The 23,644-nt window shown below is 35.3% G+C and overlaps 1 long non-coding RNA gene across 1 annotated transcript; it reads right to left on the bottom strand.

Moving 5' to 3' along the window:
• Positions 1-337: 337 nt before the first annotated feature.
• Positions 338-4,449, bottom strand: LOC128262552 (uncharacterized). Its single transcript, XR_008268349.1, has 4 exons — positions 4,376-4,449; positions 4,235-4,319; positions 658-1,101; positions 338-582 (listed from the first exon to the last, which is right to left on the bottom strand). It is a non-coding gene; the product is annotated as an uncharacterized LOC128262552 (long non-coding RNA).
• Between the last annotated feature and the right edge of the window lie 19,195 nt (positions 4,450-23,644).

Here is a 23,644-nt window from a genome sequence, read left to right as displayed (position 1 = left end):
AAGTTCATATGATTGGTTTGGCCTTAGGGCATTTTAAAGAACCATTAACTTTGAAGTACAAAAAAAAAGATGTCTTTTTAAAGATTAATAATTATTTCACATAATTGCATATTTGGGGCTTTGAAAAGTATATTTCTTGAACTTATTTCTTTTCTAGTCATCGATGGAAAGTCAATTCGAAGGAAAATCATTTTGAAAAATTTATGAAGCTTTGTTTAGTGCTTAGCAAAGTAAAATTGTTTTAAAACTTCAGTAATTTGCCAAGACCCTATTTATTAATACCACTACGATTTATTCTCTCTACATTTCTAGTCGGCAAACTATAACCCAACTATAAACTAAAGAGCAACAAATGCAGAGGAAAATGCTACGTTTGAGAGACGCAAAAATGCTGTACAACAAGCGCCAAGTTTGCCACACAAATCAAAGCAGATTTGCCGTTTGCCGTTTGTGTACCACTTTGGACATATAAGGAAAAATTAGTGGGATGTTTTCGGATTGTCCAGTGTCCAGAGAGATGATGGAATCGGTGGGCCAGAGGAGTGTCGTCGTCCAAGGTGTCGTCGTCATTAGTGGTTGTTGCTGCGATGGAGAAAGAGCGAGGGATATATTCGAATTGGTGTTTGATTTTTTGATTATGAAATTTGATGCACTCACACTCGATGCGGCATTATTGTGTGGTGTCCCCACGGATTCGAGTGGCAACATATCCTCACGCCAATAAACGCGCAATTATAATAAAAATAATCACAGGGGGCGACTGCAAATCCTCCGCATTTGGTCATAACCGGCCGGGCCAAAACCGCTGACGCTGGCAGACGCGTTTGATCATTGCGATCCTCGGCGTCCATCGTTCCCGACTGGATTATCGCCTTTTCGAACAGCTTTTTCTCCTTTTGTTCCCGTTCCCGTTCCCATTCTTGATGCCAGTCCGCTGGCCATTCGCTCTCTATCTCATTGCGACGACAATTGGCGAGTAATTGCTGCTGCATAATAATTCCCCACCAACCATCGTTGGCCTGGTCAAGTTTTTGCGCCTCTTTGCCGGCCTTTTTGCCGTCCCCGCCATCCACTTAATCCGTTTTTGGTTGAGTGAGTTTCCTGAATTTATATAGAAAATATTATATACATATTTCTCAGATATACAATTCATTTTTTTTTTCTTAATCTAATAAAGAGAATTAATTAAAATGGCATGAAATAAATTAACGATGCAATTAGACACAAATTCCATTACAAGGTGAGAGAGCTCTGAAAAACGCCTTTTAAGGCATGGCCAACTAAAAAGTGGCAAAATAATTCATCAAAAATTGTTGCAAAAAAATTAGCATTGCCAATAAGGTCGGATTGACATTTAGGAACTGAGAAGGCTGCGCTTTTATAAATAATTATTTTTGGGCGAAGCAAGTTTGTTATTCATATTCCAGTTTATGATTTTTAGTGGGAACGTCATTATTATCATTTTTTTATAGTGTGGGAATCAAGAGCTTTTAAACAACTTGACTTTAAAACTAAAAAAAATTAAATACTTGTTAGAACTATTATAAGGTTTCCATTTTTCAAAATAAAACAAAATAAAACAAAAACTTTTTATTACTGTGACTCTGTTTAATTTGTATTAGGCTGACAAACATGTAGTGTACTTAGTATTAAATTGCTCTTTAAAAATCATTTTGAATACGTTATTCAATTTGTTAGCATTTAACAGATGCTTGTAAAGTGCGTCATATAATTTGTTTTTCGTTGAAATGCTTTGATTGTTGATTTGTTTAACAGTTTTAGGTGTTTATTTGTTAATTGATTTGTTTATTTTTTCGAGGGAAATTTAAATAAAATCATAATTTACAGTATTTACTGTTTAAATGAAGCTATTTATCGCAGATTAGTATCGTAGTACAAGGATACAAAAATAAGTGTCTGCCTCTTTCTTATAATCCATTGCATCTTTACCTAATCAATCACTAAATGTCTATTAGTATTTATCTTCGACTAGCGATCCATCATTACTAGTGAAAAAACAAAATTACCACGGTCATCAAATCAATATTCAAAAAGGCTCCACTACCAAATTGGCAACAATCTGTCAGATGCATTTCATAAAGCTCAAACGGCGGGCACTAAAAACCCCAGTCCGTGCTGTAAGGAGTGGAAAAAAGTCGAAAATTGCTTTATGAACACGTTTCAATTGCGTTTTGCCAGCTCGGCAGGCATGTTCGATGTCATGTACTCCATGGCTGCAGTCGAGGGAGAGACACTTCTCCGGGCCTGATGAAATCGATCATTTTCCCACGATCGACTGGATCGGCTAAGATCGGCACAGCCGTGCTGTCAGCGGCTGCGGCCCAAGTCTCAATGACTAACTCTAACTGCACAACAAGTGGCCAGTTGGCCGGGGAAAAAAAAAACCTGACCAATAGCAGGCATTACTTGATTTGTATGTGCTGCTATGTAAATGCTATAAAAGGATTTTGATTACGGCCAAATGCCGGCCCCGCCAGCGGGACGACATGGGCACAAGGTGTCTGAATTCTATTGGGATGTGATGTGGTTCAGAGAGGCTGCAGAGAAAGATCTCCCGAAGGCGGAAACATGACTGGACGTTTTTTTCTGGTCGTCAGCGTTCATTGATCAATATCAGGAAGCTGTGAAATTTAAAATTCAAACAGCCCTCCCCTATTACCCTTGCTACTTATGGTTTTTTATATTTATGGTTTAACCATAGAAAATGTAGACAGATAATTGTGGTAGTCAAATAGACATAATCAAACATTGGTTTAAAATCAGTACCTACAAAATAATTATTTTAACTAAATAAATCTAGTTAAATGTGTATTCGTTCTATTTTAAAGCGTTAACATTTTGCTTTTGCATTTTGCTTTATTAAAAAAAAATCTTTTTAATTGTTTGCCAGTTTTTAACTTTTATATATTCTTTGAATTTTTTATCACATATGATTCATAGTTAAAACTCTATATGATTGATAGAACATAAATATTTAATTTATTTGCAATGGTTAATAAAGTATAACTATTTTAAAATTGATTATAAAAATAATTGACGGAATTAAATTTTCAATTGGTTTAACTATTATAAAATAAACTTGTGTAAGTGTAATTAATTAAATTTCATTAACAAACAGAAGACAGTTTTTAACTTTTAAAAATTAGTCGGAATTGGTTCAGTTTTCTATTCCATGCTTACAATGTTGGAAAGTTTCCACCCATTTTATATGATAACTAAAAAAATACAAATCGTTACTTTATGACCCTTTCCTGCTGTGCATCATGAACACACATTTTTCGTAAAGGGCTTTATTCTAATTAGCAAGGTGGACGCTTTTCCCGCTTTCAACACTATTCACACTCCTCTACCGGTCTTACGCACTTGCCATGACTGGTGAAAAATATTTGAGCCGCTTAATTGGGGCGGACAGTCACCTCGATCCGCTCAGTTCTTTGACATGTTTTCTATTTGTCTAATTTGTCAAGTTTTGCCTGGAATGTTTTCTGTTCGTAAAACGGAAATGATCTGACAAAAATTTTGTGGTTTACAGATTTTTAAATTTCGAACTAATTTGAAAGCGTGGCCAGGTTTTCGAGATGGAAAAAAAAAATATTTAAATAGATCCCATTGAGCTCGTGTTCAAACAATGCTTGTTTTGCGACCTGATTGAGCCAAACATACTTCTGTGTTTGTTTATTTGGTCATGGATTCGTGGCAGAGCATACAGAGGGAAGTTTATCTTTGGCTTTTCGGCTTACAAATAGAAGCGTGTGGGTAACCTAAGGAGCTTAATGTTGAGGTCTCTTGACTTTCGAAAATTAGCAATAAGTGTGAACTCGGTATTATTGAGAAACATTTCATACACCGTGAGTACCAAGTGTATCGCAAAAAATGTCAATTTGTTTAATAAGTTTAATTTTACTTGATCATAGTCCCACAAATTACAAGTTTTTGGGATTTAAGCTTTGCCAGTGGCCGTACTTTAAAAAAAGATTAAGCTGTAAGCCAATTGTGTTTAACTTTTTTGCCCATCTTGCATAATGTGCATAAAAAAGAATAAAAACTATATTTAAAACTGGTTTACCAAAAAACTGTATTCGAAATAATTCGTTTTTGGCAGAAACCCAGAAAAACGCTTTAATGATTAATCTTTAAAAACCGTTAGGCATTTGATAAAAGCTGTTGAAAATAACATTTTTTATTTGGCACTTATATATTCTTTATACCTTACCATTTCCATGTTTTCCAGATTTTTAGAAATGTATTTTTGTTTTACAAGCAGTTGTTTCCACCATATTAACATTTATAGGGAGTGCCTAAGAAAGCAGGCCTTTAAATTGTATACTAATTTTTAATTTTCATGTATACTTACCGTAGAAACTTTTTGAAAAAAAGCAAATGCAAAACTTGAAGGTATTTTTTGTTTATTATACATCGTGGTCCTTACTTTGTAAAAGTCTGAAGCACACTGATGGAGTAAGAAAATTTTCAACCACCCTCTCGATAAAAAATGAACATCCGTTCAACCCTTTTCGTGGTTCTCTCATTTCCAGTCAAGAATTTTTGCATAGCGCAATGGTCTTTCCTTTTTTAGAACTCTTCCAACCCCTTTTGATGTGGAGGTGAAACACGATCCGAACGCCAGGTGGCGCTGTTGGACCATTTATGTAGTACTTTCAATACGATTCATTAAAAACAGAAAAACTTGTGAATAATTTATATAATTAATACCCCGCTACGTTGACTACGCACAGCTGGCATTTAGTCGCAAGTTAAGGAGAGATCTCTCAGCTGCTGTTGTTTAATAAAATATTTTAAATAATTCCGTAATCTAAATGCAGTCATCGTCAATGCAGCAAAACAAGCCTAAGAACGTTGGCGACGTTTTCCTCATCAGAGGCAACAGGATGCTGAGAAGCTGGCACTGAGAAAGAAATTCTAAATACCAACGAGTCACAGCAGCATCCAGCACAAATCACAAATTGTCACGTTAATAGTGGCAGCCATCCCCGATCCCACCTCCATCCTTCCTCCGACTCATTTGAGCTTGTCTTGCATTTCGCATCCGTATAAATGCAATGTAAATTTTTTTGTGTTGTGCGCGGCATTGCATATGTCAAGACAACAACAAAACGCTGTCGCAGAAGATGGCCAAAGAGACCAAGATGAGGTTGACCAAGAGGATGGTCTCGTGAGGGCTAAAATATTATTAAAAGTCATGAGTCATATAACCCAATTTAATTATTTTATCAAGAAGTATGTAATAAGTAGAGGAAACCGTTTAAGTATCATCAGCTCAGTCGATCTAGCCAAGTACTATTGCAGATCCGTCAAAATAGTTCGAAAAATGTTCATCAATACAAAAAAGAACACACATAAAACGACCACGTTCTAAAGGAGTAACAATTAAGCCAACGCTAACAGGATGGTTTGATCACCACAAATTTTTGTAAACACAACTTTAAAAAGTTTCTTATTATAAATCATTGTCATGTTATGGTCTCTGGAAAATTATAAAATTTTTCGAATCGTTCTTTTGAGTTATTCTTCAGAACAGAAAGCTCCCAACAAGTTACGGAAAAATTCTCTATACCTTTAACCTTCAAGAATGCAACAATTAAAAGCAAATTCTTAGTAGAATTTGGTTCCAATTTATTAATATTTTTGAATGATTCCGTAAGATCGAAACCATTTACACTTTTAATAAGAAAAGACTCATAAAACGGTCTTTCTTCGTGCCTTAACCAATTCCCAACACGGTGCCATCTCCAGAGCTAAGGCCCGATGGAGTGGCATTGCAGCCACTCTTCTTCGTCTCTCAGCACGTTTCGCCTTGATAATTTATGAGACGCCTTATTAACATCAGTCAGCATCGGCAGAAGCGCAGTTTCAGTCTTCGGGCCTCGTCTTTAGCTTGGTCCGCGGCATCCAACTGGCTTTCTCGGAAAGGAATCTCCGCTTTTTGCTGCCTCTCGTCGGCTGCCACATTTTCACTCATTTTAATGTAATTTCTGCTGTTTAATTTGTAAATTATTTTAATGCAAGTTTTGTCATAATTTATTGCCAGCTTCTTGTCCGAGGAATCCGTGTATCCGGTGGATACATATCCACCACTGACGGGCTTCAGCAGCATGCAAATCAGCTGGCCAAAATCCTCGGCCAGCCTCATTCTATGCAAATCCGATTGTCCCGGCCGATTCAAGTCCACTGAGATGAGGTGGCTCGTTAGGTGGTCAGCCGCTGGGATTTGCATAAGTATGTTGACTTTCAATTAAATGCCAAAGCTCGATCAGTTGTTAAAGGCATTCCGAATGTTAATTCTCAAGTGCATTTGATCGCAATGCCCAGTATGCCAAACGAAATTGAGAATTTCGAAACTAGAAGGTGAAGTGCTGATACCCTAAAAGTATACCAAATTTTAAAAAACTTAAAATTATCTTGTAAATTGGGAAACATAGAATTATTAATAAACTGTCTACCGGTAAATATTGCTAAACAGGAAAACAAAATTTAATATTTTTGACCCATGCAACTATTAACTAAAACTCTTCTCATTTTTTATTATAAAAAATTACAAATAATAATCAAATTTTTTTTTTTTTTAAATGGAAAAATTTGCACAATTTTAAAAGAAAGCCAAAAACATTAATCTTTTTTACTGTTTTGTTAATACTTATTGTCTTTTTTTAAGCCTTCCCCTAGCCAATGTACACTTAAACAGTTGCAAAACAACATTCACATTTATAAGGCACAACAATCAGTTCAATGACAAGCAGAACAAATATGTAAGTTTTGCGATTCGAATCGAGTCAATTGAGGGCAGCAAAATGTTTGCATAAATTGAAAAGGAAACCTGGCTATAATCGTTCTCATACAATTATCAATTGTGCATAAGCGCAGCTCCATTGATGGCGGTGCAAAATGCTTAAAAGGATTTTACTCAGGGACAATTAGTTGGATGATTTTTCATAAATGTATTGTAAATTAGCCACTTCTGAAGGACCGTGACGAATCTCTGATAAATTGGCACTCCGCCACCGGCAAATTCAAGTCCATCCTCTTCTTGGCAAAATTACAGTATTTAAAAATCTTTAATAAGCGCAAAATCAGGATTGGAATACGCCGCAGCCGACCCACTTAGATGCACTCGACTGGGGCGTGTCGACGATCTTGAAAAGCGCCGACACCTCAACACATCATCATCAGCTTCATTGAATGCCCGAACAGTAGCCGTCAGATGCCAACATTCTTTTTGCCAGCGTCTGAGGCAATATTTAAATTAATTGAGGCCTGACTCACTCTGAATTGAAAGGCGAAAATCGAGAGACGGAAAATTTACATTCGTTGGAAATGGAAATCATATGCATCTTGGCATGGCAAAAATCGCACAAACAATGCAAACTTTTGTAGACTATTTTGTAATTGTAAGCGGCCTCTCTATGCAACATTTCTGAATGTGTGACTAACAATTATTAGTCCGACTACAATCGGAATTAATCCAATGCGAATAGTTTTAAAGCGGAAATAACTTAAGCCTTGCACAAAAAAATTAAGTTGATCATATCGTTTTTTAATGTTTGTATTCTGCTGCAATGAGCCATAGATTTAAATAGTAATATCGTTTATTTTAAAATTTTATGGTTTCAATTTCAATACTTGTTTAAACATTTATGCCGCGGTCATTCATTTTATTTATTTTTTTTTTCTGTGTATGTAAAAGTAAACCAAATCTTGATTTGATCATTTCCAAAACTTAATGTGTGCTCGATTTTCGAAGGCATTCCATTTAACTTAGTTCATGGTAATGGACTGCAATCAGCGGTCAATTAACTGACTAACTAGCCTCGTGATTTCTAAATAATTATGCAAATTTTCGATTTGCAATTGCAATTATTGTTACGTTAATAAGCAGAAGTCAAAGCCAAAGCAGCAGCAATTCGAAAAAAAAACTTGGCAAATTATTCAATCGAAAAATTGTTTTCCAACAGCTGCAAGATCGAACTCAAATCTGACACACGGCGAAAGAGAGAGAGAGAAGTTGGCGACAAGGCGACACTGCCGTTGAAGTGTTGTTGGCCTGGGGCCACAAGTTGGCTGGCTGGCTGGCAGCTGTCAGTCAGTTTGACGTTTTTGACCAAATCGTGTAAAAACCGTTGAAATCGACAAACGACACGTCGCCAGACGCTCAAGTCTCGAACAGATGCAAGCTTTTCAACTTCAACTTTTTGAGATGGCTGCGTGAGAGGTGTAAACGTTACTGCAAATGAAAAACTATAATTTCTCAAATTAATTTTAGGCACGCTTTTATTCGATTAGTTTAAATTGTAGGGAATTCTGGTTTTATGTTCACGCGAATTGAAGATGCATTGAATTTTATTTGGATTCAATATGGAAGATTGTATTTTATATATTTTACTAGTAAACTCCAATCTTTAAATTAAAGCCAAGTTTTTATTTTGTTTTATTTGTAAAGTGTATTGTAGCTTTTAAACTTCTTTAGCTTTATATAAATTTTATTAGTAACTCCAAAAGTATATTTCAAAATCAATCTTTAAAATAAAGTCTAGTTTTTGTTTTGTAGTTATTTTTAAAGTATGTTACTTTGGTTTAAGTTTTTTAAATGTTTTTCGTAGAATAAAAAGTAGAGCGAAATATCTGTTTTTAAATCTTAAGAACTGCAGCTGTCCGCAGAAGTATACAACAATTTGTAAAGTCTTAAAGTCTTGTTCATAATATATCCTTTTTTTTTTTGAAAGTATTTTATATTTGTAGGTTTCCACAAATAAGGTGTTAAAAAGAGGTTAAAAACATAAGTAAATTAAAAATTGCATTACTTTTACAGTCTGCCATCCCTAGTTTGTCCCTACCTTTTCGTCCGCTGATGGCAGGCTGATTTTTACGCTTTTTGTCACCAGATTTCTCAGCCAGTCAGCCTTTGGCGTTGGCTCACCCGTCTTTCCCCTCGGACCGATTAATTGTTGGCAATGCGCAAGCGCGCGCCTCTCCTCAAAAGTTTGTTTTGTCAGTTTGGAAAATGTAAATTATGCTTTGTGGCATTTATTTTTTTTCTTCTCGACTTTGTTGTTGCTCTTGCTGCCCCTCAAGTTGCTTTTAATGAGGTAAAACTATTTGCATTTTGATTGACAGCATTGGATATTGTCGAAATTGGACATGCGCACGGATGCATATTTGGCAAATGTGATAATGATGCAAGCAAAAACAAGAAGAATTCCTTCCACAAAACAAAAATCAGGTAAAATAAATTTTATTTTAAATTGAAAGGTGTGGTATTTTTTAATGTACTAAAAGTCTGACTGCTGGCAATGCTGTTTCCAAAGAAGGGGGTACAAAATTGACTGGAATCGAAGGGGTTAAAGTATTTTTTGCACAAGGTCACACTTATGTTGTTCTAAAAAAGTCTTGACATGCAGCATGCAGGGGTTAGGAGAAGTAAATGGTGTTTTCCAAAAAGAAAAAACTTGTTTTTTATCAAAGGGTTGGTTACCATTCCACTGCCACCCCCAAAATCAGTGTTCACCGTTCCAACGAGCGACTTATTTTCCCATTTTTTATTAATGTCGCGCACATTGCAGTGCGCATATTCAAATTTTTGTGAGTTTCCTTTAAATTGGAAACCTTTCCAATGCAAGAAATTTGTATAAAACACGGGCAGACCTCAGTCTTTGCAGTCAATCGCACTTTGACGGTTCTCGCGAACGGATCTGAATTTTGGATTACTCTGCCCTGGAAAACGTTTGATTGGATTACATTAACATTGGATAAAATATTGGATAAACAAATTTTAACATTTTTAATTTTGTTAATAAATTTTAACTTCTTTAGGTTTTTTCATATATTTGAGGTTTTTAGAGGCTCTTCCCCAATTTGGACAACTGTGTTTTGGGCCATACTTTGGGTTGGATTTAATATATTTCCGGAATAAATCTTTAATACAAAAAAAAGAAACGATTTTTTTCATTTCCCAAACAAAAACAAAGCTACAAAATTGATTGTCACTTTTTTTACCGTTTTTAAAAATTGTCTTTCGCTATCAGCTTTAAATTCTGTTCAGACTCAAACCCCAAACTATTTCCACTGATTTGGGTGAAAATTGGCTTACTAACTTTATTAAATTTACAATAATTACTATTTCTCAGAAATTTTCATTTGTTTTCACCACTATAAGGCTTTGCTTCTTAATTTAGCATTTTATTGTTTTTTGTGCATCCCAATTTATTTTCGACGATCTTTATCACTGCTAATTTGCTGTAATTAGCAACGAACACATTGCAAACAGATGTATATATAATTTTATTTTTAGTTTCTGCCTCGTTGAAGACCTTAAGCAAATACATATCCGCCTTCGAGACGAAATCTAAGCCAGCAACAATTTGCGTGCCAAATTGTGAACAGAAGAGGCAGCCGCCTCGAAGCCAAAAAGGCAGAAACTGTTTATGCATTTTGTGCAGCGAGTGCAACAAATTTAATTAGGCCGATAGACATGCATTGGCAGTAAAAGCCAAAACTAATAATACTGGTGAAAAATAGTAAAAACCTTAGCTAAGTGGCAATAAAAATCCACAAAACCAAAATTTCAGCCCAGCGACCATGCAATGATATCATTTCGACTCCATACCGCCCTGCGTGTTGTTAATTAAGCACATTAATTTCCGCTGCTGTCGCTTGCCAACAACAACAATAGTTCTTTAACAACAATAACAACAAGGAAATGAAGACGTTAACTGGCTGCAGAGGCAATGCAAAAGATACTCGGATACGCAAAACTGCACCCAAACAAATATCTTTTATTTCTTCTTATTATTTATTTAATATTTTTTCTATTTTATTGTTTTTTCGCTGCAAAGCGATTTGTTGCTCTACAACATAGCTCATCGTGTGCAATTGCGCACCCAGAAAACAAAATTAATTTTCAAATAAAACAATATTTCAAACTTTGTATTTAGGTATAATTTTCCAATTTTTTATGACTTTATGACTTGAGTGCGCTCACTCCTTGAGTCTTTTGTTGCAGCGTAAAGTTGATTTATTACCTGCAATCATAAAATGCCATCTTGATTTTAGTTTGGAATTTATTTCGTGGGCTTTGAGCAGAGAAATTTTATCGAGTTTTTAACAAAATGTGTATTTAAAAAGCTAATTGTTAATAGAAAGCAATTAATAGAAGAAAATAACTGTGAATTCGGAAGTATACTATTGGTACACAGAAAGAAAAATGTGTTATTAAAGTACATTTGAATGTCAAATCAAGAAAGAAATCGCCTTGCGATATATAGTTTTCACACGCTATTATTATTATTATAAAAAATCAAAGAATGATGCTGGACTAAAAAACAAAATAAAAATGTTCAAAAACTAATCAATTTATTTTCAATTAAGATGATTGGGTTTTCTTTTTTTTTAGAAAATAATATCGTTACAAACTCATTTAGAAATATGTAAGGATAAACTTTCATTTTAAATCCTACCATAGGGCTTTTAATATAAGCACAAATGTACCCAAGTAATAAACTGCTATATTAATAAGGTTATAATTTTTTAATAAAAAAGATTGTAAGAAACCGCGTTGATATAAAAAATTTGGAAAACACTGAAGTTCCATTTTATTTCCCAAGATTTTCTAGAACAATTGCCCACGAAATTAGCAAATTCATGAAAAGTCTAATATAAATATATAATAATAAAAAAAATCTGCACTCGCATTTATCTAAATAGCAACCGTCATGCAACCCATCTGGATTTATACAAAAATTATGTTTATAAATTGTCTATGCATAGATAAATTGTGAAAAGGGTTCACAACGTATCAGGACAGAACTACTAACCCATTATTATACCGCCCAAGATGTTCTATCTGAACCTGTCCATATACTCGAGTAAGACATAAAATTATGCTAACTACGTAAATTGACGGCCGCCGCTGATGGAATGGAAATTGATAATGAATGAGGTGGGGTTTAGTCAGGGAAGTCGGCGATTAACATTTAATTCTAATGCGACTTTGACATGCAAATAATAAACTAACTCACGTCAGGTACATTTTTCGTTGAAGTTATTTATATGTAAAACTTACGAACACATTTTGAAATTGCGCTCCAGACCGAAGATCACGCCCTGAAAAGCTCACTCAGGCAGAGTTTTATGGGAATCAAGCATGCAAATCCCCCAATCCTAATCCGTGTGCCTTACTAATAAACACATTAAAATGTAATTTGTTTTTAATACATTTTACAACAAGAATAGTTTTTAAGTCTTGCACCTTACAAGGCATTCAGCCATTAGTTGGTAGCCCACAACCCATTATTAAGCAACGTAATAACATGTCTGTGGGAATAATTTAATAAATCTACTCTGATCCAGTTAGGCTAGATTCTTTTTGCTTGCGTGAAGATCTTCACACAAACTAAACCTGTATTAGCCGTGGTTTTTTTAATCACTTTAACAGATTTAGATATGTAGGGGCGTGTTAATGACATAGCGACCAGCTAGTACTTGAACTTATTGCAGTCTTTGGTGAATAACTTCTAGATGGGATTAATTGGATCGAATAGAAAATGGATTTAAGGTTGCGGGTTAATTAATGAAAGTTTATTTAGGGCGAAGCATAATCTTTGAATATGGCCTTAAAACATTTAATATGATATCTTAAATTAAAGCTTAAATCTCCAACAAACCATTGTCTCATGCTAAAGCCCAAACATAATGCTCAATTATAATTAATGTCTTGAAAATGTTTCCTAGTCCCACAAACATATATGCGTAGGCTGCATAAATATTATTAACGCTTTACTCAAGTGCTCTATGGAAATGTATTTCCTAGAATCTTAACTCAAAAGTAATTAAAATCGCAGGCAGATCGTAATTCGTGTGGCACGGTGGATCATGCAAATTTACTAAAGTGTGAAATATTGCAAATTCATGCAGACTGGGAAGCGGGTGTTGGCACCACAGGTGGCCGTCGCTTCTGGACCTGCAGACCAATAAATTAACACTCTATTTTCATACAATACTTTTCCAGATCGCATGCAAACGGACTAAAGCTGAAAATGCTCGAAATGAGTTTTCCTTCAGCAATTAGCTATGCATATGAAAATGTATTTTATTTCTGCTCCAGTTTTGCATTAGGAGCACGCCTGAGTGATCGCGAGAGTGTTAGTTGGAAGTTGCAAAGATATTGTAGGCTAAAAGTTTTCCTTATTAGTTTTCTTTTATGGAGGAGGATAGGAAAATACGGAAAATTTTCATATTTACCTGATTGTACAATCTCTGCTTTAAAATACTAAAACATTGCTGAGTAGCTGTCATAATGTTTCCACGTAGGTAGAACTAAGGAAATTAATTGTTAAACTAATTGTTAAACTATCGTGAAATGTTGGGGCTAGATATATATTACAAACAAAAATACTCTTTACTTTAAGTTTTATGTTTTTATCTTTATATGATACCAACCTGGAAGTTAGCAATGATTAAACAATGTACATAAAACGGGGTTTCATTGAAATACAAAATATTAATTAACAGTACATTTTTGTTAATTGCAACTTAAATATTTTAATTAATTTTCAGACGCTTGTGTCGTTTTGATTAAAAGATATAAACTCCATTTAAATAATTAAAATACATCTAAGAATACTTCCTTAGGCGGTGGTACAATATGATAGCCATTTTAACCTGAAAAACAGTAGAACTAAAATTAGTGGAGCTTATCGGCTGACTCCAGTCCGTCAGGCTGAAACATCCGCAACTCTTCGCCTGTCGTTTACAGTTGACAATACAAGGACACACAACAATGAGCATTAGACATATGTCTGTTCTACCCAGCGAATCCATTTCCAATCTCCCCATCACTACCCATCACTCCCCAGCGGAAAACCTACCGTAAATAATAAAAGAAATCGTCTTAGGCACGCATCTCAGGCGGCTGATGGACATTCTCGCACATAGACGTATAAAAACAGGACATCAGAACAACGAATGCCCCACAGGACATCACTTTGAATATAAAGCAAGCGAATAAAACACAACAGCGAATGAATGAAAGGACGTGTGGCATAAAAAACACTTCGGACGGAAGGAGAGAAAATAAAACAGAATTTCTTATTACAGATATTTTGCTTATCTGCAGCAAAACATTCGTTCACACTTCCCACAGGACCTTGCGTTGAGCTGGATCTCCTGCTTCTGCCCTTTCATGTTGGCTAACCCACCCTAACCCACCCTCACCCTGCCAAACACTCATGGAACTTGGATGGACACAAATCCGGTTTTATATTTTCAACTGTCAATCGTCGTCGCAATTTCTCCGTCCTCTGCCCCGTCGACTTCACTTTGTAGGTGTTGGAATTATAATCAAAGTCCAGTAGTAGTACTAGTGCTACCCCCAAACGAACCCAAAACCCAAGCCAGTTTCGCATTCCTTTCATTATCTTGGCCCACACACTCGCACGCTGTGTCGAACTTTTCCTACTCGTTTTTATTTCTTTTTATTTGCTTTTATTTTTTTTGGCCCACAAATTGTAAAGCGAAAATTCCAACAAAATTTGTTCTTAATGCCCTTTTTTCACTTGACTGACAGGCTCTGGCTCCATTTTTTCCTTCTCAGCTTCTCTTGAAAACTCACTTTTCCCTTACTTTGATTTGCCAATATTTGTACTTTCCGCTTAGAATTTGTTCAATACTTTGTATAGATACATTTGCTAAATTAGTTTGTTTTATGAAAAGATGCTAATCAAGATAAGCCACATTTGATCTCAATATAAATTACGAAGAAATTACAGATTAAAGCAAACAAATTGTAATAGAAATAAAAAGAAAAATGCATTATAGTAATTGGTTTCGGTTTGCTTATGATCAAAGTTGTTGTAACAGTTTTATATATAATTTTGGAGTACATAAAGATGCATCATTCATTTTACGAACCACCAAAAAAAAAATAGGTTGAATTATTTTAAATTAAAAAAAAAACGTAATTTTTTTTTATTTTGCACATCAAAGAATTCATATTACTTATACTTCTTTGAGAGCTAATAAATATATTTAAAACTGTTTGATTTTTAACAATGTTTTATAATATTTCATTAAATACTTCAAAATTAACACAAAACTACTTGTTCAAGCTTTTATATCACAGTGATTTCAATAATAGTTCCCAATCTACATTTTATGCATAAACTTCTCATTTCACAAAAGAAAATCTCAGTAAAATGTATGAAAACAAAACACAGCCTAGGGCTGTCCACATTTCACCATCAACTTATTCAAATGGCTGCATATTTAGGTTTATGACAGCGCAGCACATAAATCTAACAATAAAGGACTAAGGGTTGTTCGATGCTAATGAGCCGCGTCCAGGTCGAAGCTCGGGGCGGAAATGGCGGGATTTTCCTTTGGACTTTACCTTTTGTGGTGCGCAGAAAGTTTCTGCCAAAACGCTAACAATGAATTACAGTCCCAGCGAGCGAACTACCCACAACCCACTCGCAGCCACCAGTGAAGCGTTAGAACTGCCAAGTTTGCAGAAAATCCTTGGATGGAGAGATATATACATATATCTCAGTTTGCCTTGCATGCATAATAATAACAATCATAAAAATTGCGGGAGGAAAACGATGGAACCAAATTATGCATACAATAATCATGGTTCATGGCTTCTTTTCCTTGCTAAAGTTTTCTTCGGCATTTGAATTTATGACTAATCAAATGTATATAATTTTTACTAGCCAAAGATTTATGTGCGCTGATTTGGTGGACCTTATGGGTGGAGGCCACCATTGTGTAGATGTATGCTACCCTTAATTTAAATGCAAATGAAGCCCAACAAAATTTCGGGGTTATCCAGAAGCTTAATGCCATAGAAGGGTGTTTTTAGGATTGAAATTTGAATTTAAAAAAATTCTTTAATGGCGGACACTAGAAAATGAAACTTCATACGTCGTCCTTCTTCTAAAATGGCCGGACACAATCATGTCGGTACAGTATTTTTTTTAATAATATATTTTCCATTTTGGATGGCTTTTTTATTAAAATAAACAAAAAAGAGCACATCTTTAGATAGTTATAGTCTGTAACATTCCTGATAAAGTTTTTCTTTGTTTCTTAATTTTTTCATACTTAAAAACTGTTTAGAATATATGTTTTATTTTTTACGGGCCATCTGCACATCTGGTAATAGCAATGCAACTTGTTCTTAATGCACAAAGTCTAGAAAATATGTATATCCAAATGTTACTAGACAGGACAAATAAAATCGATTTTATGTCACTTGCCACAGTGGCTTTTACTCCTGTGTGTGCAGCCAGCAAAAAGATAGACTAAACAAGAAAATACTCTTTGCTCTCGGGGCTTCCCCCTTTTTGGAGGTGAAACTTTTCTTTGGGGTCGGGGCATTGCTTTGCATGTGCGAGAGTATGGGACATATCCTCGAAGATTGTAGTTGGTGCCCCAGGCAGGAGCTGAAACAGCTTCCAGACTGTGCGTGCGAGATAAGAACTCGGAAAAGAGGAAAGAACTCGGAAAATAGGAAAGAATCCGACAAAAGGAAAGTGGGCGTCTGCCCCTGAGTTTCCTGTTGCAAGTGTACTTACGTGTGTGTGTGTGTGTGTGTGAGTGCTGTGTGTGTGTGCGTGTGTAAGATCTGTCTGGCCTGCAGCAGGATATCCGATTTGCAATGTAGTCACACAGACAGTCGGGGGAACGAGTCTTGCGATTGGTTTGGGTCATCAGTTGATTGGAGTAGAAGAGTTCTATGGTATTTAAAGAATCGTTAGATGGGAGTGATGCATATTAAAATTTATAGTATTTGCTTCTATGTATATATTTATAAAGTTATACATTAGATCTATATTATTGAAGGGTTCTTAACCTGAAACAACATGTCATCAAATTCACATGCTTAATTTATAATTATTGAAATTTTTATAAGACAGCTAAAAGCTTTAAATACAAATATTTATAAAAATGTCAATTGACCATTTTGCCAAATTTACCAAATACCTTTAAAAATGGAAGATTAAGCAGAAATTCTAAAAATTATTATACAAAAATTGCAAGCTAAAACTATAGAGCATTCAAAACAAACAAATTTAGAAAAACTTTATGAATTTAATTCATTTTTTATAAATTACACACCATTATAACAACAGCAATTTAATTAACGAACTAATAAACTGAATGGTTGTGTTGTTTATGTAAATTAAATGGTCGTGCTAGTGGACATAGTACTCCCACCAAAAAATTGAAAACAAAAACATTTGAGCAGCTAATAAAAACAATTTATGTAGTTTGCTTTTAGGCGAAACTATCAACTTGCGAAGAAGTAAAGAAAGATGATTAGACGTAGAGGGCAGTTTTGCCATTGAATTTTGATGCTGCACGCAGAGTAAAAATTACACGAAAAATTGCCTAGTGATGATATGCTTTTAGTGCTAATGCTTCATATGTCCTCTGATCTGCTGACTACAGCAAGTCCCGAAAAAAATAGAACTTAGTTAGATGTGGCCAAAAAACAGGACATAAAATCTACAGCTGCATAAAAGCCTCTTTCAATTAACATAAAATTAGCATTCCAATTCAATTTATTTTTATATACGGCCGGACAGCCCTTGCCGGACAAATGGGTTGAAGTTATTTACGCGATTCCGGTTGCTTTCCACAGGCCAAAGCCAAGGCAACATTTACATTCCCACATGCGGCTAAAAAAGGCAGAGGGCGAAATTCATGGCAGTGTGTGTGTGAGTGTGGGAGGGTGCCGGGAAATGTAAGTGGTCATAATAATAAAAATAATGATGCCCGCAATAAAGCTGATTCAAGTCCTTGCCGGGCACCAGGAGCGAGCTGGTTATTGGCTCGATAGGCCTGGACATTTGGCGCGTCGAGTGCCGGCGACGATTTGCGTAAAAAATGGCAGGGTCCTTGCGCAGATAAAAAAGCAAACAGCAGCAAGCGAAATGGCAAGGCCGGAAAAGCAGCGAAGAAAAGCCGAGGGGAAATGGTCAAACGGCACGACCAAAGAAATTTTCCTGCGAATCAGCGTATTTTTCATGCTGCAGCGATTATTCACCACTGCGTCGGAAGGAAAATGCACTGCAAAAAAAGTCATCTTGTTTATTTGGGAAGAAAATGAAATGCCGAAAATTAGTTAAGGCTTAAAAGGGCCGGAAAAAAATGTTTAAGTATATATTTGTGAATTTTAGAGTTTGAGTTTTCAAATTATAGTTTATTATAAACAAGTTTTCCTTATCGAATTGCTTTGGAAATAAAAATATATTACATTGTTTATACATTTTTATTTTTTTTTATAAAAAATAAAGATATTCAGATACCCACTTCAGAACAGTTCACTTAAATTAAATGAGTTTGTATTGGCTCATATAATACTAATAATAATATAGTATAACTGTATTTATATTATATTATAATTTTTTTCAAAAGGTATATAAATGCGCTAATTGGTAATACCTTCTTCTATGATAAGACAATATTTATAATTGTGCAAATCCAATTCGTGTTAGTCATTTGAATGGAAAGCCCGGACCAAACCTGAAAAATGCAAAAAAAATGTGTTTAAAAATGGTTTTAACAAAACTCTACTTTTAAAAATGATTTCTTTGTCTGTTTGGCGGGCAAAGAGAATTTCCGAATCACCCACTCAATCCGGGCATCCCAGACAAAACTCCACCGGCCCAGCCGAGTCGTACGTCTTGGGCAAAGTGTCATAAATTCATAATAACGCAAATAAGCACCGGCACTAGCAGAACGCAAAACTTATCGGAGGCATCTAAATCGCTCGAACCGGCAGCAGCGAAATCGGCTAAAGCCGTGGCCATAGGCATCCTGCCAATAACAACATCGATGGGCTCGTCCTGCGTGCGTTTGTATATAGCGGCAAATACGTTTTTTACGACTTTATGCTAAGCACTTTTTATGCATAAAAAGCGAACAAAAAAAATGAGCAGCAGGAGGCACACGAAAAACAACCACCAATGGACCAGAGATGATGGCAAACCACCACCAGCAACAGACATAACCGTTATTCTCCTCTCGGACGGGTCCTTATTTATGCGTTTTTTAGTATGGAAAGCACACAAATACACACACTCACACACAGCCAGTGATATCCTTTCAGCGTCGCGTATGTAAAGAGCAAACTCCGAAGGAGCAAGTGCGCTTTTGCCTTTTATGCCTCGGGTAATATATTGAAAATAGCTGTCCAGCGTAATAAAATGTATCTTCACTTGAGTGTTTGTGTGCACAAGGACCTCTGCTTGCCTGTGTGTGTGTGTGCGTGCGATTGTATGCATACCAATAAAACAGCTAAATGTGAAAAGCAACAGCAACAGCCACAAACAAAACTCAATTTGCTTACTGAGTCACAGTGGTCGCCAAAGTAAGGAAACAAAACTGTATTTGCTATTGCAATAAAATATTGCATTAATTTGTAGTAATAACTTTATATACTATGTTATATTAAAAAAAATATAGTATAAAATGTATATAAAAGTAGGTAGGTAGTATAATATTTTTAACAAAATACAAAAAAATGTTGGAATAATTTGTCTTTAAATAAAAAGTATATTTTATTGTACTTATTAATAGATTCAACAATTTTAAATACATTATATTATAATGACCTATATTAACATAAAAAAAATTTACATTGAAATTAATGTTTTGTTTGTTAAGATATATACATATAAATAATACAAATTTAGCTTTGAAAGAAAATGGTTTTTCAGATGGTTCAGCCACTGTGGGTCAAAAAGTGCGCTGACCAGGCACTCTCCTTCCTCTGCGGTCACCCTCTTTTTGTAGCTTTCATCCATTGTCATCATCTTTGTCCATTTGGCAATCCCCTGGTCTGAGGCTATGTTTTTGAATTGCTACTCAATGAAATTGCATCGATGATTATGTTGATTTTTCTTTATGTTTCCTTTTTTTTCGCAATTTCGCTCTTCAATATTTCTTCTTTTGTTTGTGCTTGTAACAGCTTGAATGAAACGCATGGAAATGCGAAGCTTTGAATAATAAATGGCATTGGAGCTATCGAATAGAACAAAGAGATATGGTCATAATGTGCGTCATGCTAAGCGATGAGTTTCGGTGTAAGATGAATGCTGGTAGGTGTACCTTGATTTGGAATATTGGCAAATTTATTGTCAGTCTTAGCCTTTGAAATTCGTAAAATTGGGAACTATAAAAGCTGGTTAATCATTAATATTTTAGTTTAAAAAAAATATATATAAATTGGAAACTTTAAACTTACTTACATTTACATTCCCTGATTCTGAGAATTTAGTTAAGCCGAGTAAGTGCTTAAAATCTATTGCACATCCCGTAAAAGAATTTTAAGCCACAATAATAGATTGTTTAATTCACAGATTATTAACAATTCACCCCTCAATCCACCCTCATTTATAAAAAAAAAAAAACTGAACACACATATGCCAAGTGCACGTAACTAATACAAAATAGATTTAAATTCCATTTGGCCAGCATTAGCACTTTGGGACACAAAGAGAACTCAGCACAAATCCCCCCAGAGACTGAAAAGGGGGTGTTTACCAAAATCTATTGCCTAAGTGTTTCCATAAAAAAATGAATAACATTTTGCGGAATGTCATGTGTCAAAAAATTCGAATAATTTGAATTATTTTTGAAACGCTTAATGAATGCCAATATTTCAGATAAATATTGGTCTTTGAGTGCGGAACAAATGGACAACTTCATGTTTTATTTTTCAAATGTAAAACGAATTTGCCATTCGTTCTTAACCCTCGAGAAAACTCAATTTTCCTCTGTCCAAAGAAAATATATATTTACAAATAAAAAGGGCAAGGGTCCATGAAGGTGGAAACAATCTAGCCGCAAAAAAATAAAAAATTGGGAATGTCCAGCGTTTGGGAGGGTGTCTGGCTGTAAATCCCACATGAAAGATTACCCAGAGACAAGCCCGCACCCAATCCCTAAAAAGCACTTGATGCCAGAAGCACACACACACATATGAGGGTGGGAAAAGATGAATAAAATGTAAAAAAAAACCTCAAAAATTGTATAATTTTGTATTTTGTGGCCACGGGCGAGTTTTTCCATGTTAACAGTGTTGTTTTTTCCGCCTTCTCGACCCCATGAGGGTTGCGCGAAGGGATACTTTGACATGTTATTATGCTGAAATAATTTTATAATTTATTTATTTTTCTTGCTTCTTCATGTGGTTCTTTTGTGTGCTCTGCTTCGTTTCCCATTCGTTACGCATGCCATCTTCCAAGGGACTAGCAGATGACATCTGAGTAAGCTATTCCATTTGGGGAGACTTCATTCCTGGTGGCACAACCCGCCTGTCGCCTCACAATGATGGTGAATGGAGAATGCTGATGGCAGCACCAGCATGACATTTCAGCATTTCCTGTTTTTCTAGTCCGCGAAATACGCACAATTGTTAAAAATATTTCTGAAGTCTGAGTTTGTTTATGGTCGGAAAAAAGACATTGTCTAAAACATTGCCTTGAACGATTTTTTTATTCAATCGAATATTTTTCCTAGAATTCCGTACAAGACCACAGAATTCAAACAAGAACAACGGTGTAGCCCTGATTAATATTACAATTTATTAAGTACATCAAAAAATAAAGAGATTTCTGGAATTAAGATTTTTTAAACGATGCGAATTTTCCTCTCTGAATCACTGATATAACACAGAGGGTCACCAAATATTTCTATCTTCTCAGCGCTTTTCGCTTCTTTTCATAAGGAAATGATAATGTTAGGATAAATAACAGTTAAGAAATCAAAAGTGATATCTGAAGACCTTAAAACTTAATAGCAATTACTTATTTAATAAATTATTTTTCAATTTGGTTATATGACAGTTAAAAGGGTTGTATTATAATAAACTAAATTTGTTTGGCCTTTTATTTGTGATTTTTTCTACCCCTTAACATTTTTTTTAAATATACCCTTCTCAAAGCACATCCAACGATAACTTTTCAAATCAAATCACCAAATTCTACACATCAAGCCGATCCCATACGCAACATTACGCAATTGAAAATCAAATTGTGTTTTCATTTTCCATTTCGGGCCGACGCAAAATGTTCACAACAAAATCGATTTTACAATTCCAGATATGCGGCCATAAAAAAATGCATTTATGGTTAAGGAAACAGATCGAACCCCAGAGCACGATAAAAACGAAACTCTCACTGATTAGATTGGCCAGACAGGATTGGATGGGTGGGTGGAAGTTCAGGATTGGGGCTGCTGAAGTTTAAGTGGCTGCTTGCCAGGAATTTACATAAAGTCAATCAATCATGGCATTTGCCAGAGCCAGCGCCATGGCCATTTTGCATGTGAGACAGACACTTGTGAGATTTCATTAATATCAACTTGGTGGTGGTGGATTGTGGGCTCCCCTGTCTCGAGATTAGCATTTCGTCGCTCATACGCCCCGTGGCACTGCCATGAGCTTGCATAATAAACGAGGACGAAGTCCTGGCCCCGCGCAAGGGTGTCATGATGAATGACCGAGCTGTCCGGGGACTCTTCTGGCCCCCACTTGATCCTCCTTCATTGTCCTGCTCGCATCATTTTTCATGCGTTTAAAAAAGACGAAGAGGGGTGCTCAAACAGTATTCGCAACTGTAGCCGCTGGTCAGTAGCTGAAAAACTGTTCAAATTTGATTTACTCACTTGATTACTCGGCAGCGGCGGTGTGGGAACTCCGCCCCTGTCCGACTTTGATTTAGCCATGTATCGTATGGGTGGCCGAGGCCCCAAGGCCTTTGTTCGCCCAATTGTCGAGTGGCGTGTAATTTGCGTAAAAATGTCATATTCATATTCAGCCGGAGCCGCTGATTTTGATTGATGAGCAGGCAGCTCAAGTGGCAAGAGCCTCAAATTATTTCAAGAACTAAAACACTTTAGTTCTTGAATCGCTCAGGGGAAAAATGTTAAAGATTGATTCAGGTTAGGTTAGATTAAGCTATTTTTGTTTAAGAAAAATGTGTTTAACCACTTTAAATTTTTATAACACTAGTAAATAAACTAACTTAGTAAAATATAAAATTTTTAAGAGTAAATTTTTATACACAAAAATATAAACTAAACATATAACTGTTGCTTAATTAAGTTAACTGATAAGTTTAATGTTTATATAATCTAATCAAATATTATGCTACTAAATATATCCAGTCAAAAATTTATTGTATATACTTTAGGTTTCTGGCAAGACTGGCAAGACATTTTATAAAAATACTACCTATATTTTGGCATCCAATTATTATCTGTACAATAGGCCATCAGCAAAATAAACAAAACCAACACGAGAAAATCAAATGAAAATTTTCCAAAGTGAAAACTAAAGTTTGACTAGAGGGTCCTTGTAAATTTGATGTGCGTTTGTGTCAGGAGCAGCCAACAACAAGAACTTTTGACCCTAAGAAAAGCACATGGCAAACGTAATTTAAAATTTAGAAAATAAAGAAATACCCGAAATGCTCGTGTAAGTCCTAAAAAGGACACACGCCTGATTGGCACGCACATGACACAAGCAGAAAATCATTTATATATATATATATATATATATATACCATATACCACATACAATACAAAGTCAAATATTTGACGTTGG

This window comes from Drosophila gunungcola, unplaced genomic scaffold (assembly GCF_025200985.1).
Source record: "Drosophila gunungcola strain Sukarami unplaced genomic scaffold, Dgunungcola_SK_2 000001F, whole genome shotgun sequence".
In the NCBI taxonomy this organism is placed as follows: domain Eukaryota; kingdom Metazoa; phylum Arthropoda; class Insecta; order Diptera; family Drosophilidae; genus Drosophila; species Drosophila gunungcola.
This window is presented reverse-complemented; position numbering and strand designations above follow the sequence as displayed.